Here is a 19,076-nt window from a genome sequence, read left to right as displayed (position 1 = left end):
TGGTTGGGAAAATCATGAAATCAGTTTTAGACTCTGTGAGTTTGAAGTCCTTCTGGCACTTTCAGATGAGGTGTCTAGAAGTTGTTGGATTTATGGGTCTGAAACACAGAAGAGATATTCTGATTGGTGACATAGATTTTAGTCATTTGTCATTGGTGGAAGCCATGGCTGAAGGTAGAACCTCCCCAAAAGGTTATCCAGTGTGAAAAGAAAAGAATGTGGATTTGTGGCAGCAGCAAAATCAAAAAGGGAGGGGAGAGGAGGAGGTACTCGTAAGGTAGATTGAAGAGTTGCCAGATAGGTAGAAGGAAAACCAAGGGTACTCTCTCGATGAGTTATAGAAAATGTGTAATATGATGATTGAATAAATGTCCCCTACAAATCCTTGTAAATTATCCTTTGGAATTTATAATTATTTGCATTTATTTGGTTAAAATATATCAATTTACCTTTGTAATACTTGGTAAACCTGTTAAATGAGTGCAATGCAAGACAAGAATGAAACCACAAGGATTATTTTTCTACTCACACATAGCAGTAGATGTGCTATACTTTGACTCACAGCTCAAATGATTGATTCATCATTGCAGTTCATGGACCCATCATACCATCTGTTGCCACATATTCACAACATCCACTTATACTTCCAGTACTTATTTTTTAAATAAAAACTAATTGTAAGCTTTCATATATTGATAAATTATAAAATGCTGCTTCTGTATCCTCCATTCTTATGTTTACTCCCTCTTCTCTATTCATATTGACATGTGACATTGTTGCTCTCACCAAATGAGTCATTTGAAGTGGGAATATGAATTTAAAAGGTTAAGCCATCTCAAAAAGAACTCCATTCCACTCTTATATTGATGACAAATATAACTGTAGAATCAAGTGTAAATTCACAACTCTTAGTAGTTTAGACTGGTAATACAGTTCCACCATTATAATTTTACAAGTAGAATTTGTTGATAACACTTTGCTTTGTGTTTCTCTTGTAAGTATCATTATGTTTCAATGAGATCTATCTAGGTAGTATAACTGTGTCAATTGAAATGTACCTCTCAAAAGATATGAAGTGGAAGTTACTCTACTTTTCAGGATTGGTTAAATGGTTGGATGCACAGCAATATAATGTAAATTAGGTAAATTAAGGATGTATACCAACCTCATCAGGGATGGTGTTGAGGATTTTTTCTCTTACTATTCTCTTTTGACTTTGCTTTTAAATGTATAAACTTTTAGTTTTGAGTTAAAATCCTAATACATGTTCATTGTAGAAAACTTGGAAAATACAAAATAGCATAAAGAAGCAAATGTAATTATCTATAATCTCACTATCCTCTTGCCATTTTCTTCATATACATACATGTAATTGAAACAATAGATATTGCAATGTATATACATAGTTTTGATATTAAAATTAATATATTATGCACATTTCCCCTTACAATATATATTCTTAGATACTGTTTTAGTGGCCTTGTGATTTGCTATGACATTGATTTACCATCTTTTATTTTCTCAGGCTCTACTGTGTAAATGAGTATTTTAAATGGCAATACAAAGTTGTTACTTAATTGTCCTAGTTGCATTACAAATGACTGACAGCACTACAGAGGATCAAATGGGGGTAATACACGTGGAACACTTTGAAAAGGCATGAAAGCAATTCTGAAAATATTCTTATAATTGAATCAGGAAAGTAAACATATCAAAGGTAAGAAAGGCAAAGTGGAATAAAGCTCCAAATTAAGTGAAGTTTTAAAAAGGAATAGTTCTCTATAACATTCTGTAAGTGGGATAAACATCCACTGAGTTTTCTGAGATGACTTTGTCTTTATATACTTTGTCTTGCTACCCCCCCCATTAATCATCAAATGTTCAAAATTCTCAGTATTTAAGCACTCAAACTATCTCTCAGACTGCTTTTTATATCTGGAAGCAGCACAAACACCAAAGAATCTTAACACTGGGATTAGAAAATATGATTTTCATAAAGGTACGAAATACCCCAAAGTTGACTGTGCTTCTATTTTCCTTAGCAGATTATAAGTCCCGTTTAATGTTAAAAAAAAAAAAAAGAATTACTACCTATATGTATTCAAAATTTTCAGCACCGAATTTGTGCAGTTTTTGTGCAATTTTAAAAGGTATATTGTAGGAGACTGTATTTTCTAATGATGGCCATAACAATATCTCTCATTCTACATTCTCTTCTTAAAATGTACTTTGCCATTCTCTCATAGAGAGGTGGTCTATATATGCCCTCCTCCTGAAACCAGGTGAACTTCTATGGCTATTTGGATCAGTAGAATATAGCAGAAGTTAAGCCATGTTACTTCCAAGATTACGTTATAAAAGGTGGTAGAGCTTTCATCTGGCTTTTTCTCTCTGGGATGCTTGCTCTTGGAACCTAACTGCCATGCTGTGATGGAGTCTAGGCAATATAGAGGGGTCATATGTTCATGGTCTGATCAACAATCCCAGCCAACTGAGGTCCTAGTCGACTGCCAGCACCACCAGCAGACATGGGAGTGAGGAAAACTTTGAGATGAGTCCAACTTCCTGCATGTAGCTGAACAAGAAACCATGAGCAAGGAGTACCTAGTTGAATCCAGTCAACTTCAGAAATGTGAAATAATAACAGTAGTAATAATAGGTGACTGTTGCTGGTTTATACCACTAAGTGTGGAGTTGTTGTTATGCAGTAATGGACAACCAGAACTTACATAAACAATTAAATTAGACAGAGGGCTATTAAACATTATCAGTTTGTCTGCATTGATGAAATGCTTGGACTAATCTAGTCCTACTATACAATGGTAGGCAACAAACACTCAAATCCCTATCAAATGGAGAACTGAAGTAACCATAAACTGAGAAAGCAAAAAAGGAACCTTTTCAAAACCATTTTTATCACAGCTATAAGAGAGGACAACATTGCTGGGCATGGCTGGAAAACACTAGCAGCTGTTGGACAGGGCTGGCAAAAATCTGAAGGATGCAGGAGAGCCCAGTTAGAATAATAGCTTGAGGACAACAGTGTCTCTGAGAGGCAGGGTAGAGAACCAAGTGACTCTTCATACAGTGGTCACAGTTGCAAATCAAAGAGCCATTTCACATTTGGATTTTGGCAATATGATGGTGATTTTTATTTTCAATATTCATGCATATGAGCATGAAGAGACAGATATCACTGCTTGAACCAGTACTTTGACTGTTAACATACCATCATGCATATTTCATTAGTAGAGTGGTTCTCTCTATAACTTTGTTGTTGTTTAGTCACTCAGTTGTGTCCGACTCTTTGCGACCCCATGGACTGTGGCCCGCCAGGCTTCTCTGTCCATGGGATTCTCTAGGCAAGAATGTTGGAGTGGGTTGCCATTTCCTTCTCCTCTATAACTTTATCCACACTTTATTTTTTCTTTGTAACCGATTAAACAAGAGCACAGCCTAAAACAAGTCAAAACTGTTCTTGAAGGATTATACAAGTATGAGGGAGATTCTGAGAACTGGGTCACAAAGTATCTGTCACAGGAATACTAGTTTTCAGTGACAGTAGGCTATGAGGAGGAACTTCAGGGTCTGTGAAATCAAGGGCCACAGTTAAGAGTTGGGAAAATAGATGGCTCTGGAGAGTGAGTAGGGTTGGGTCACAGACTACAGAGAGAAAACAAACAAGGGGAATTTGGAAACTACTTTAGCATTTGTCCATCTCTTCATCCTCTTAAATTTGGCACTAAGTGTTTTGTAAGGCTAGGGATTAAATCTTAAAGGGCAAGTCTCGCTCTCCTGGCTCCCAGAGTCATGCTAGGCTTTCTTTGAGCTGATCCAGTGCTAGATTTCACACACTTAAAAGTTTGTTTGAGGTAGAATGAATAATCAGGTTGATTCTTCTGTCCACACTTTTCCATCTCATGCTTTGTTAGTCTGGAGCACTGTCCCAGGAAATTCACTGTGTGCTTATCCTAGTTCTAGGACATTGTAGAGGACTGTTTCTTTCTAAAACTTCCCTTAATTCAGAACTTTATGCCACTATGGTTTTCTTCTCTTTGATTTGTTTGCTTTCCTGATCAACTTAAGAGAACATTTTCAAGTTTCTTTCATGCCTTTTCAAAGTGTTTCACATGCATTACCCCCTGCACTAAATATTATTAGCCACCTTTTTAATTGCTGGGAACCGAGTGAGAGGTGGACTTCCATGAGGTCTGGCAACATAGAGAATGTTGAAATGCAAAGTGTGTGCATACATGTGGTGGTGATAAGCTGGACATAATGAATAATCAGGTTGACTCAGAGTTACAGGTGGGCTCACTGGGAAGCAGACTCTGAGAGAGAAATTAGCTTGCAGAAGGTTTATTGGGAAGTGCTTTACAGACCAAAACCTAGAGGAGAAGGGAAGGAAGTGTACTGGGCAGAGGGAGAATTTGGGTGTTAATAGTCTTAAAAGAGACTTTAACCAATCCCACAGGCAGAGCTGCATCCTGAAGGGTTGCCCCACATTACAACAAAGGGGCTATGTGTATATAATTCTCCATTATGTTCATGGGATGCAAGTTGCCCCTGGGAAAGACACATGACCTTAAGCGAACCAGCTCTTTCTAACTGCAGTTTTTGGAGAGGGTCGACAGCTGAAGACTCTCTCTTGGTTGCATTACCAGAAGCTGAGAGAATGAAGAAGGACCTAGATGGCACAACACAGTATCTACTATACCCAGAATGGATCCAAGGACATATTTTAAAATTTGTGCCAAATCCGACTGATACATTTGGCCTGTGAGCAAATGCTTGAGAGGAAAGGGGAAGCAAAGAAATCTTTGATGCACCTGACCACATTCTTTCAAAGTGGAATCTTTAAATGCTTCTCAAGACATAGTTATAAGTTGAAAAAATATTAGAAGAAATAGTTGGAGATACCTTAGGGAAAAACTAGTGTTCAGACCATGAAATGAGTAGAGATGGTAATTACAGTGTGGTGCCTTGTATATGAATGGTCTGTAAAAGTAATTCACTAGAAATGGAAGAGGAGAACCACTAAAGAATTATGTCATGAAAGCCAAGGTAAGAGATAGTTTTAGGAAGGAAAGAATGTTCAGCAGTATCAAATTTCAAGTAAGAACCCCCCCCCCCCCCACCAATGAAAGGGCTCAGAAAGTAGGCTGGTACTGGTCACTTTGGACAAAATCATTTCAGATGAACCACTGGGGCAAAAGTCAGATTGCAATAGATTAAAGTGTGAGAGTAAAGCTGGGAAGACATATGAGAGCTAATCACTTTTTCCCCCCCTGAATTGTGGAGGAAGAAACTATGAGCTCATCACTTGTATTGAGATTTTGGTCTGAGGGAAGTTTTCTTTTGAAGATGGCAATGAAGTGAACATGGGTATAGACTGAGAGGAAGGAGCTAGGGGAAAAGAAAAGTTGAAGATAAAGACAGTTAAGGATAATCCATAAGTTCTGCTCCCGAAGCTGATGGGAGGCAATGGAATCCATGGCATATATGTAGGAGTTAGGGTTTAATGGTAACCCCTTTCTCCAAAAGCAAAATAAAAAAGGGAAATATAATTGCTTTAAATATTCATGAATGATACCACAATAACCCTGTATTTATTAAGGAATGAGTAAGGATGACCTTAAGCTAATAAGGTCATCCATACATCATACATCCACACATCAAGGATGACCTTAAGCTAACAAGAAACCAATATGGCTGCTTCATGGTTCCTTAAGCTCATTTAAGAAGTAGATGATTTATTTAGAACTGTAATACTGCATCAAGCATACACTTGTCTTTGTCCACATGCTTGGCTGAGATATTAATAAAATTATTGAATTTTAAAGAGGAAAGGGACTATTTTAGGCAACTATGACTATAAGCATAAGGTTTACTAAGGAAAATGGTCTAGGCAGTTTCAGATGCTCAGATGACCTTGTTGTGTGCCATATGCTTGGCCTCAGCTGTCTGGAATGGGGAGACTATCCAACTCTAAAGCAGCCAAACTATAGGCTATCAAGGGATTTACTGGCCTAGTGGTCCTAGTAGTCCCAGGGGCCTGTGAGAAAATTGTCTATCAAGGATGATTGTGATGAATTGAATCAATTTAATTGCCTTCAGTTAGTTGGAGTAGAAACAAAAGGAAAGAACAAGGAAATTGTTAGTAGCAGCAGAAGCTCAAAGAAATACAAAGAGAAGCTGGTAAGAGAGGCCGTGAGACAACTTGGACTGTAAGAGATTCATGGATGAGAGGAAGCTAGGAATGAGGAGGAACTAGAAAACATACAGAAGAGAGAGTGAAGTCAATGTAATTTTAAATACTTGGCCCAAGGTCACAAACTCAGTGATTAGCAAAATCTGAATCAGAATTCTATTTAGCCATTTCCTTTCTGCTTCCATAACAAACAGATACCCTCGACTGTCCCACAGTGCCTTCCAAATGTGGCTCTGAATCAGAATCACTGGAAAGCTTTTGAAAAAATGCATTGCTGATCCCTAGACCTTACTTCTGCTAATTCTTCTTCACTAAGTCTGGCTGTAATGTATGGGTCTGTACATTTGACAAGCTCCACAGGTGATTCTGATGTGAGAGATCAACTGACCTGTGTCTAGGAATCACTTTCCCAAGACATAGCTCTGTGCCCAAGTGCTCTTAGGTACTTATTTTAAATTCAGGTCCAGGAAGACTTCATTGTTACTATGGTGACAGAGCAGGCGTTAATAGAAATATTTATATTACTAAGATTGGAAGTGAAGGGAATTACATTACTCGCATAACAATTACTCTTTCCTGGACTGGCATCAAACTTGGAAGCTCCTGTTTAGAAAGCAGATCATATATTCTTCCCCCTGACTCTATAGCAAAATGACTAAGCCTGAGTTTCCACTGCAGTTTTGTGAATTTTCACATACATCCTGTAAGCATACCTGTACGTAGGAAAGTATTTTTCAGGAGTGCCTTCCACAGAGTAAAGTCTTAATATACTTATGCTTGAAATTTATGGCACAAACATGGGGCACATCAGAAGAGGGCCTGTGCATATGAAGTGGATATTTACAGAATGGAGCCATTTTTTATTTTAAACACTGTACCCTATATCTTTTGTATCTGCATGCCTACACAGCACAGTCAGAAAGAAATAACTCACTTGTTGATTGACTCATTGATTAGGACCTCAGGTCAAAGTCATGACAGTGTTATTTTTATCTCCTTTCTGCCATTACCCTTCACTCTTCTTCCTTCTCCTCCAGATAAAATGGAAATTAAGTGAACCAGTATCCTGTAATTTTGGAGGCCTCTAAGTAGTCCTTCAACTCCTCCAAGTAAGACGTGCCTTCTCAACGGAGGTGATATCACCTCCAAGGGAGCAAACTGGTTCTTGGTAGAGCCAAAAATATCTTAGATATTATAATGCCTCCAGAGGGCCACATAGTACATAAATGGGTGCAAAGTGACCTGGTATTAAAATTTCATGGTGTTGAGAAATTACTTGGGCAAATATGTCTTAAAAAGTCTCCTTAGGTGGGGAGTAATAATCAAAAAAGTTTGAGAGGAGTGAGACACCAAGGTGTTTCATGGATTCCATGCACACGGGGGTCTGCTGAGGTCTCCTGCGGGGCAGTGTCCATATGCAGGTTGGTTATAATTAGCCACTGACAACTGTATCAGAGCTAGCAGTTCAGTACCAAATCAAGAAAGATAAAAGTAATCAGAAGAAATGCAAACAATTAGGATGCTGAATTTCAGGGTGAAGAGAGTCCCCAGTAAGATTCAGAGGTCTTCTGCCCCTCAACCATGAACTTCTCCACAGACCTGGAAGAAACCTCGGTCCTCAGAGACTTGGAAAATGCTGTCTTGAAACCTGTGTGGAGGTTACAAAAACCATCCCTCTGCTGGTGGCCTGAACAGATTATCTCAACCCCAATGTTGCCCAGAACATTGCATTCAAGATTTGAGATTAGTACTGTAAAGAGATCAAGCCCGGAGCCTTTGGAGTGGGAACACTGACTCCAAGACCCTAGACTACCAGAGAAGTAACCCTAGGGAGTATCAAATAGAACTCACACAAAGGAAACCACTTGAATACAAGACTGGGCATCACCCAACAACCAGTAGCACCCTATGCAGGACGCCTCATTCTAAACAACAAACAAAACAACAATACAGACCCAATCATCAGCAGACAGGATTACCACCTCACTCAGCCTTGCCCATCAGAGAAAAAACAAACAAACAAAAAACTCAGCACAAATCTCATCCTATACGAAGCTTACACAAACCACTGGACCAACCTTAGGAGGGCAGAAATCAAAAGGAAGAAAGAATTCAACCTTGAAGCCTGGGAAAAGGAGACCTCAAACACAATAAGTTAAAAAAAATAATGAAAAGGCAGAGAAATACTACACAAATGAAGGAACAAACTAGAAACACAGAAGTCCAAATAAATGAAGAGGAAATAGGCAAACTACCTGAAAAAGAATTCAGAATAATGATAGTAAAGATGATCAAAACCCTTGAAAACAAAATGGAGAAAATGCAAGAATCAATTAACAAAGACCTAGAAGAATTAAAGAATAAACATACAGAGACAAACAACACAATTACTGAAATTAAAAATACTCTAGAAGGAATCAATAGCAGAATATCTGAAGCAGAAGAACGAATCAGTGAGCTGGAAGATAAAATGGTGGAAATAACTTCTGAAGAGCAGAATAAAGTAAAAAGAATGAAAAGAACTGAGGATAGTTTCAGAGACCTCTGGGACAATATCAAACACACAAATATTCGAATTATAGGGGTCCCAGAAGAAGAAGAGAAAAAGAAAGGGTATGAGAAAATTTTTGAAGAGATATAGTTGAAAATTTCCCCAACATGGAAAAGGAAATAGTCAATCAAGTCCAAGAGGCACAAAGAGTCCCATACAGGATAAACCCAAGGAGAAACATGCCAAGACACATACTAATCAAACTAACAAAGACTAAACACAAAGAAAGAATATTAAAAGCAGCAAGGGAGAAGCAACAGCTGATCTTTCAGCAGAAACTCTGCAGGCCAGAAGGGAATGGCAGGATATATTTAAAGTACTGAAAGGGAAAAATCTACAACCAAGATTACTGTACCTGGCAAGGATCTCATTCAAAATTGATGGAGAAATAAAAAGCTTTTCAGACAAGCAAAAGTTAAGAGAATTCAGTACCACCAAACCAGCTTTACAACAAATGTTAAAGGGACTTATATAGTCAAGAAATACAAGAGAAGAAAAAGATCTACAAAATCAACCCCAAACAATTAAGAAAATGGCAATAGGAACATATATATCAATAATTACTTTAAATGTAAATGGATTAAATGCTCCAACCAAAAGACACAGACTGGCTGAATGGATACATGAAAACAAGACCCATATATATGCTGTCTACAAGAAACCCACTTCAGACCTCAAGACACATATAGACTGAAAGTGAGAGGATGGAAAAATATATTCCATGCAAATGGGAAGCAAAAGAAAGCTGGAGTAGCAATCCTCATATCAGACAAAATAGACCTTAAAATAAAGAAGATTACAAGAGATAAGGAAGGACACTACATAATGATCAAGGGATCAATCCAAAGAAGACATAACAATTGTAAATATCTATGCACCCAACATAGGAGCACCTCAATACATAAGACAAACACTAACAGACATAAAAGAGAAATTGATAGTAGCACAATAATAGTAGGAGACTTTAACACCCCACTCACACCAATGGACAGATCATCAAAACAAAATTAATAAGGAAACACAAGTCTTAAATGATACATTAGATGAGATGGATCTCATTGATATCTTCAGGACATTCCATCCAAATGCAGAAGAATACACCTTCTTCTCAAGTGCACATGGAACATTCTCCAGGATAGACCACATCTTGGGTCACAAATCAAACCTCAGTAAATTTAAGAAAATTGAAATCATATCAAGCATCTTCTCCAACACAACACTATGAGACTAGATATCAATTACAAGAAAAAGCTGTAAGAAACACAAACACATGGAGATTAAACAACACATTCCTAAATAACCAACAGGTTACTGAAGAAATCAAAAGGGAACTCAAAAATTTCTAGAAACAAATTAAGTGAAAACACAATTGAAAACCTATGAGATGCAGCAAAAATACATGTAAATCCATGGCTAATTCATTTCAATGTATGACAAAAACCACTGCAATGTTGTAAAATAATTAGCCTCCAACTAATAAAAATAAATGAAAAAAAAATAAAGAGAAGGAGAGGTATAAGCAATCTACCAAATAAATAAATAAATAAATCAAAAAAACCCCACAAAAAACAAACCAAAAAAAAAGCAGTTCTAAGAGGGAACTTTACACCAGTATAATCTGTAGCTAGGACTTCGAGCACTATGTTGAATAATAGTGGTGAAAGTGGACACCCTCAAGAAAGAAGAAAAACACTGAATAGACAACCTAACATTACACCTAAAACAATATGAAAGAGAAGAACAAAAACCCCCAAAATTAGTAGAAGGAAAGGAAAGTCGCTCAGTTGTGTCTGACTCTGTGTGATCCCACGGACTGTAGCCTACCAGGCTCCTCCATCCATGGGGTTTTCCAGGCAAGAGTACTGGAGTGGGCTGCCATTTCCTTCTCCAGGGGATCTTCCCGACCCAGGGATCAAACCTGGGTCTCCCACACTGTGGGCAGATGCTTTACCATCTAAGCCACCAGGGAAGCCAAGAAGTAGAAGGAAAGAAATCATAAAGATCTGAGCAGAAATAAATGAAAAAGAAATGAAAGAAACAATAGTAAAGATTAATAAAACTAAAAGCTGGTTCTTTGAGAAGATAAACAAAATTGACAAACCTTTAGCCAGACTCATCAAGAAAAAAGAAAGAGAAGAATCAAATCAACAAAATTAGAAATGAAAAAGGAGAGGTTACAACAGACAATGCAGAAATACAAAGGATTATAAGAGACTATTATGAACAACTATATGGCAATAAAATGGATAACCTGGAAGAAATGGACAGATTCTTAGAAAAGTTCAATCTTCCAAGACTGAACCAGGAAGAAATAGAAATTATGAACAACCCAGTTACAAGCACTGAAATTGAAGCTGTGATAAAAAATCTCCCCAAAAACAAAAGCCCAGGACCAGATGGCTTCACAGGAGAATTCTATCAAACATTTAGAGAAGAGCTAATGCCTATCCTTCTAAAACTCTTTCAAAAAATTGCAGAGGAAGGAACACTTCCAAACTCATTCTACAAGGCCACCATCACCCTGATACCAAAACCAGACAAAGACAACACAAAAAAAGAAAACTACAGGCCAATATCACTGATGAACATAGATGCAAAAATCCTCAACAAAATTTTAGCAAACAGAATTCAGCAACACATCAAAAGCTCATACACCATGATCAAGTTGGGTTTATTCCAGGGATGCAAGGATTCTTCAATATATGCAAATCAATCAATGTGATACACCATATTAACAAATTGAAAGATAAAAACCATATGATAATCTCAATAGATGCAGAAAAAGCCTTTGACAAAATTCAGCACCCATTTATGATTAAAACTCTTCAAAAAATGGGCATAGAAGGAACCTACCTCAACATAGTAACAGCTTTATAAGCCTACAGCAAACATTATTCTCAATGGTGAAAAATCTGCAAGCATTCCCCCTAAGATCAGGAACAAGACAAAGGTGTCCACTTTCACCACTATTATTCAACATAGTTCTCAAAGTCCTGGCTACAGCAATCAGAGAAGAAAACGAAATAAATTGAATTCAGACTGGAAAAGAAGATGTAAATCTCTCACTGTTTGCAGATGACATGATACTGTACATAGAAAACCCTAAAGATAATATCAGAAAATTACTACAGCTAATCAGTGAATTTAGCAAAGTTGCAGGATACAAAATCAATACACAGAAATAACTTGCATTTCTATATACTAACAATGAAAAATCAGAAAGAGAAATTAAAGAATCAATCCCATTCACCATTGCAACAAAAAGAATTAAATATCTAGGAATAAATTTACCTAAGGAGACAAAAGAACTGTACACAGAAAAGTTTAAGACACTAGTGAAAGAAATCAAAGATGACATTAAACAGATGGAGAGATATTCCATGTCCCTGGGTAGGAAGAATCAATATTGTGAAAATGACTATACTACCAAATGCAATCTACAGATTCAATGTAATCCCTATCAAATTACCAATGACATTTTTCACAGAACTAGAACAAATAATTTCACAATTCATATGGAAACACAAAAGACCCTGAATAGCCAAAGCAGTCTTGAGAAAGAAGAATGGAGCTGGAGGAATCAACCTTCCTGACTTCAGACTATACTACAAAGCTACAGTCATCAAGACAGTATGGTACTGGCACAAAAACAGAAATATAGACCAATGGAACAAGATAGAAAGCCCAGAAATAAACCCATGCACCTATGGGTACCTTATTTTTGACAAAGGAGGCAAGAATATACAATGGGACAAAGACAGCCTCTTCAATAAGTGGTGCTGGGAAAACTGGACAGCTACATGTAAAAGAATGAAATTAGAACACTTCCTAACACCATACACAAAGATAAACTCAAAATGGATTAAAGACCTAAATGTAAGACCAGAAACTATAAAACTCTTAGAGGAAAACATAGGCAGAACACTCGATGACATAAATCAAAGCAAGATCCTCTATGACCCACCTCCTAGAGTAACAGAAATAAAAACAAAAGTAAACAAGTGGGACCTGATTAAACTTAAAAGCTTTTGCACAGCAAAGGAAACTATAAGCAAGGTGAAAAGACAACCCTCAGAATGGGAGAAAATAATAGCAAATGAAACAACTGACAAAGGATTAATTTCCAAAATATACAAACAGCTCATACAACTCAATACCAGAAAAACAATCCAATCAAAAAGTGGGAAAAGACTTAAACAGACATTTCTCCAAAGAAGACATACAGATGGACTAATAAACACATGAAAAGATGCTCAACATTGCTCATTACTAGAGAAATGCAAATCAAAGCTACAATGAGATATCACCTCACACTGGTCAGAATGGCCATTGTCAAAAAGTCTACAAACAACAAATGCTGGAGAGGGTGTGGAGAAAAGGGAACCTCTTGCACTGTTGGTGGGAATGTAAGTTGATACAGCCACTATGGAAGACAGTATAGAGATTCCTTAAAAAACTAGGAATAAAGCCACCATATGACATGAGTTTGAGTGGACTCCGGGAGTTGGTGATGGACAGGGAGGCCTGGCGTGCTGCAATTCATGGAGTCGCAAAGAGTCGGACACGACTGAGCGACTGAACTGAACTGAACTGAACTGATGACCCAGCAATCCCACTCCTAGGCATATACCTTGAGGAAACCAAAATTGAAAAAGACACATGTATCCCATTGTTCGTTGCAGCACTATTTACAATAGCTAGAACATGGAAACAACTTAGATGTCCATTGACAGATGAATGGATAAAGAAGTTGTGGTACATATACACAATGGAATATTACTCAGCCATAAAAAGGAAAGCATTTGAGTCAGTTCCAATGAGGTGGATGAACCTAGAACCTATTATACAGAGTGAAGTAAGTCAGAAAGAGAAAGATAAATATCATATTCTAATGCATATATATGGAATCTAGAAAAATGGTACTGAAGAATTTATTTACAGGGCAGCAGTGGAGAAAGAGACATAGAGAATAGACTTATGGACATGGGGAGAGGGGAGGAGAGGGTGAGATGTATGGAAAGAGTAACATGGAAACTTATATTACCATATGTAAAATAGATAGCCAATGGGAATTTGCTGTATGGCTCAGAAAACTCAAACAGGGGCTCTGTATCAACCTAGAGGGTGGGGATGGGGAGGGAAATGGGAGGGAGGTTCAACAGGAAGGGATATACATATACCTATGGCTGATTCATGTTGAGGTTTGACAGAAAACAACGAAATTCTGTAAAGCAATTATCCTTTAATAAAAAGATTAATTAATTAAAAAAGTTCAATTGACCTACCAAAAAAATTAAAAGAAAGTTGAGAAACACTTTTAAGGACCCTATAAAGTCCTGGCCACCTAGCACCTAGGCTTTGTCTCAGTACACAAACAGATTACTATGAGGAGTTTCAGTGGTGGATAGGCAGAATGAGTCATTTAGGAGGGCCAGCTCTCTGCCTGGCCATTAAAGACTCCTTGGGTAGTGTCACAGTAGCAGCCAAGCAGCCAAATATTCTGTTTGAGGAGTACTTGAAGAGTTAGCACTCTTCAGAGGAGCCTGAAGGATTTAATATGAGGAGCCAGATTTCAAGGCATGACTGAGCTTTTATAGATGGAGTCCCTTAATTCAGTTCTACAAGAGGAAATGAGAATCAACTGATACTAGTGAAAGCATTACAGTAGCAGAATAGCCAACTGGTGAATGAGTTATTCAAAATATTATTCATCCAGAAATGCTTCAAGCAATGGAAGAGACAAAAGTCCAGAAGTAGATTAACCCAAACATCATGACATGGTTGAATATATTGAGTCTAAAAGTCATTAATGCAGCAGAAATAATGTATCTGGATAGTGTTTGGAAGCATTTCTACCCACCACTCCAGTGGAGTATTTATTTGATTATTCAAGTAACTTCATGATCTAGAGTTAAGTACACATTTTTTGTCAAATTATTGACATTTTGTATTCAAGACTGAACCAGTTGTGTTAACATGAACAATCCATTAAATTAAAGCTATAATTACTATATATACAGTGACATTTAGGAAAACATAAAAAAAAAATGAAAGATTAAGTTACAAATATTGTAAAGTTTTTCAAAATGTGTTAATGCAGACTCAGAACTGCACATTAATCTCCTGCAACAGATTATTTCATGTCATGAAGCTCTGATATATTGTTGCTAAATACCTATGATCTATTAAGCCAGTATAGCTCTGGGATGCTGAATTTTCAGATAACAGTTTATCAGTGCATCATAAATATAGGCCACCACATTTACAATACAATGTACTATTTCTTACATAGTTTCCTTAAATTATTATATTTATGGTTCAGTCGCTATCTCCAACTCTTTGTGACCCTGTGGACTGTAACCCTCCAAGCTCCTCTGTCCATGGAATTTTCCAGGCAAGAATGCTGGAGGGGTTTGCCATTTCCTACTCCAAGGGATCTCACTGACCCAGGGATCGAAGCTGCATCTCTTGAGTCTCCTGTGTTGGCAGGCAAATTCTTTACCACTGTGCCACCTGGGAAGACTACCACATTTACAATACACTGTACTATTTATTATTATTTATTAAGCCCCATTTATTATGTAGTTTATTAAACTATTATATTTATGGTACAGTACATGCTGTATTAATCTTGCCTTTCACCTTGTGACATGAAGAGGTCTTGGCATTATCATTAATGTCCAAAAACACCCAATGATGAGACAGGGCCTCTTGGCTGAATGTCTTACATGTGTCCTTTTATGTCCAATATCCTTGTATTACTCTGCTTGCTACTCTGTGCTCAGGAACATTGACCTCTGCAGACTGCCTCAGTAAGTTCCCTTGCCATTTGACTTCCAATTTGGCCAATATGAGGCACCTGAAAGAAATAGGAAAGTGAGAAGAATGAAAATATTTACCCCTGGCTCCATCTCTGCCTAGTCACCAGAAGCTCACTGCTTCCCTCTTATTGAACGTCATAACTGTCTCCTTATAGATACTCTCTCCAGCTTCTAGTAATGACACCCTCCCCTTGTTTCTTCAGCCTTCAGATTCCCACACCTTTGTAAATGGTCCAGTCCTTAAATCCTCCTCAATTATCCAGTTGAGTGTGCCATCTCTTTCTGCAGGAACCTGGGACACTACGCCATAGTAGACTATAAGATTATGTCAGACCATTGACCTTTTACTCTATTATGCTCTCTATAAGCTAAATTGATAGAAAAGGACATTTGACTTTCTAAGCCCCAGCTATCAGTAAATGAATTAGTTATAGCCCAAGTGTGAAAACTGGAGTATTATGCAAAGGTGGGCATTGCTGCAATGTAGAATATTGTTGCATGTCATTTAAGACAAATTGAGGTGCCCATTAATTGTGAAGAAGATCTGTTGATAATGCAAACATTTTAAAACCTTCAATTTAAAACAAGCAGAATAAACACTGGACATTTTTGAAGGTACTAGTGAAACACTGGATCCAGATAGCTTTGCCTTTATTATCAAGAAAGGTAACAAATTAATTTCCTGTGGAAAGAGAATAATTTTCATTACTCCCCTTAAGCCAGAATCAATAATTTAGAATGGTTCAAAATAATCTTAAAAATGCCTCAACCTTGGTGTGGACTTGTATAAAAATATTCATGTCTACCTATCAGTGTGCAAGTTTTCAAATATAGAAAATACAGGTAAGAGTTTATTTGCATTTATAGGTAGCTCTAAAGCTAATAGACTAGGACAATTCATGTTTGCTCTTTTATCCGAAAAAAGTATACAGAGGACTACCACTGACTGTGCCTGCCACTGAGAAATATTAAGCAATAAATTTTAGAGCAAAGGAAACTTAGAAAATTGTCATCACTTCACATGCGGAAATCTTTTAAATCAGCTTTGTTCCACAGAGAGCTGAGAGAACACTGGGTTATCTCTTTATGCCTTCCTTTTTGTAACCAGATTCATCTGAAACTAGCTGCCAAATACATTCTAAGTGTCAACATTATTACTCTCCATTTTGTTTTTTGCAGAGAAAAATAAATGTGCATATTTTTCTATAGTTGGGATTGTGGTTTGTTGACATCCTCTAAACATCTTATTACAGGGAGTTGTATAAAAAGGTCCTTGGCACGGGCAAAGGCAGATCTATCAGACAGATGTACCTCTTACTAGCACTGGAATTCCTCTAGGGTCATATATGTCTACATAAGGCAGATGGCTTAATAATTACTTCTGAAGAGTTCATGTAGACCAGCAATTCAAGGTCAGTGGGGGTGCTGGAAATTTCCATATTGATGAATACATTCCACACTAGTAATATGGGCAGAGAGTGTGACTGTCCTTATTTGGTCCCCTACCCCCAGCTGGGCCTAACTTACTGTGGACACTTGATGAATATTAATTAAGGTAGAAATTAATTGAAGCAATGAACTCCCGATGAGGGAGAAGGACAAAGACTGACAAAGACATGTTATCAATTGACATGTGACGGATTTTCCTTTTTCCCTCAAACCCTGGAAGAAATATAGACTCAAGACCTAGTCATTTTCTCCTACTGGCAGCTCCATCTGGCATCCACGTAAAGAGGTGTATAATGCAGCCTTGTGTTTTGTAGTGATACAGAATCCGGCACTGGATTTCCATGGGGGTTAGTCAGTGGAGAAGCCCTCCAAGTGGACTCCCGCAGCCAGAGTGGCAAAGAGCCTTTGCTAATCTTTTTCATCTCTATGGGCTTAGCCCTTAGAATTATGGGACTAGGCCATAACACGGCATGCAAAAGCCATAATAATGATGATTTCATCTCAGGTTGTTTGTAGAACTCTGACTTCCCTGTGGAGTATGAGAGTTAGGGGAAAGACAGATTACATAACAGGGAGAAGTAAACACAGATTGGCTGGCTGTGTAGTATCTGGGTTTTTCATTGGTATGAGTAGAAAAATATTTGTTCTGTGAAGGAAAGCAAGAGAGCCTTTTTCATTTATGTCATTTTGGCATTTTGTGCTCGGGTCTTTTCTAACACTCAAACTATTATACGGCCAGAGTCTTTTTCCTCCAAAGGCAAAAAGCAGTGTACACATTCTCTCTATGTCTCTCTCTTCCTCTCTCTCTTGAACTATTTGGGTATATTTGTGATTTATAGGTTTCCATAATGTTTTTATTTTATAGCTCATTTTTTTCTCCTGTTTTCCTATATTTCACATGATAATATTTTGGACAACCCTTAAACATACTTTATAGCCATTTACTATTGAATTATATTATCTCAGCTGACTTTGACTGAATGTGTTAAAATATGTAGGCTCGCCAAACTGCCAGTTTTGTGATGATACCAAGTGAGGCATTTATCCTGTACCAATATCACACAATTAATAATGAAACAAAGTTTGACACATAAAAGGTTCAGAAAATCCTAATTTAAGTGTTATTATATGGGTTTATTAATAGTGAAGATATATACTTTATTATTTTCTTGAAAGTAAAAATAGATGGAACTATTTAAATTTATCCAGTCACCTAGATCATTCAAGTGAAAAACCTGTCTTATAGGTGACAAGACACTTTCAGGCCCCAAGATAATCATCAAAGACACGGAAGTCTTGTTGACTTACCAAGTGAACTTAACAACACTCAAATTTGTCTTAATGATTGGTTTACAGACAGTGAGAAGATGGTACCTTAGAATTTGAGAGTTGATTTCATGTTGAAGCAATTTACTTTGAGAGAAACAGAACTGAAGTGAGCCTACTCTCAAAGCATCAGATACTTTAACAGCTCCTTTTCACCTTCCTCAAGTGCATAGAGCATATTTTTAAAAGGGGATCTCTGAAAAATAAACAAGCAAAGAATCCCACCTCTGCCAGTCCCATGATTTGAAATCAAGCATAGCCATGCCAGGATAATGCTCACAATCTCTTTCCATTGTGGATGGCTGTGCACTGTGTAATAATTCTGTTTTGAACAGAACATATCGTTTAGCTTTCGTGGGAAATCAATTTGCTTCCTGCTTTGGAATAATATTAATATTAAGTTGTATTTTTCCCATCTGTGGCTGTGAGCGCAGACCAATGGAGGATTCAATGGAAAAGTTTTCAGAGATTTGATTCAAATAAATCTACATGTTGCATACACAATTAAAGCTTATACAAGATTTGGCGCATGTGTGTTCAGTCGTGTCTGATTCTTTGCAATCCCATGGACTGTAGCCCACCAGGCTCCTCTGTCCATGAAATTGTCCAGGCAAGAATACTGGAGTGAGTTACCATTTCCTCCTCCAGGGTATCTTCCCAACCCAGGGATTGAACTCACATCTCCTGCATCTCCTGTTTGGCAGGCAAATTCTTTACC

At 37.4% G+C, this 19,076-nt stretch overlaps 1 long non-coding RNA gene across 1 annotated transcript in view; it reads left to right on the top strand.

Moving 5' to 3' along the window:
- LOC139033372 (uncharacterized) overlaps nucleotides 1-19,076 on the top strand; it is a 174,159-nt gene that overhangs the window by 123,632 nt on the left and 31,451 nt on the right. The window lies entirely within an intron of this gene.

Source organism: Odocoileus virginianus, unplaced genomic scaffold (genome assembly GCF_023699985.2).
Source record: "Odocoileus virginianus isolate 20LAN1187 ecotype Illinois unplaced genomic scaffold, Ovbor_1.2 Unplaced_Scaffold_4, whole genome shotgun sequence".
Lineage (NCBI taxonomy): Eukaryota > Metazoa > Chordata > Mammalia > Artiodactyla > Cervidae > Odocoileus > Odocoileus virginianus.
This window is presented reverse-complemented; position numbering and strand designations above follow the sequence as displayed.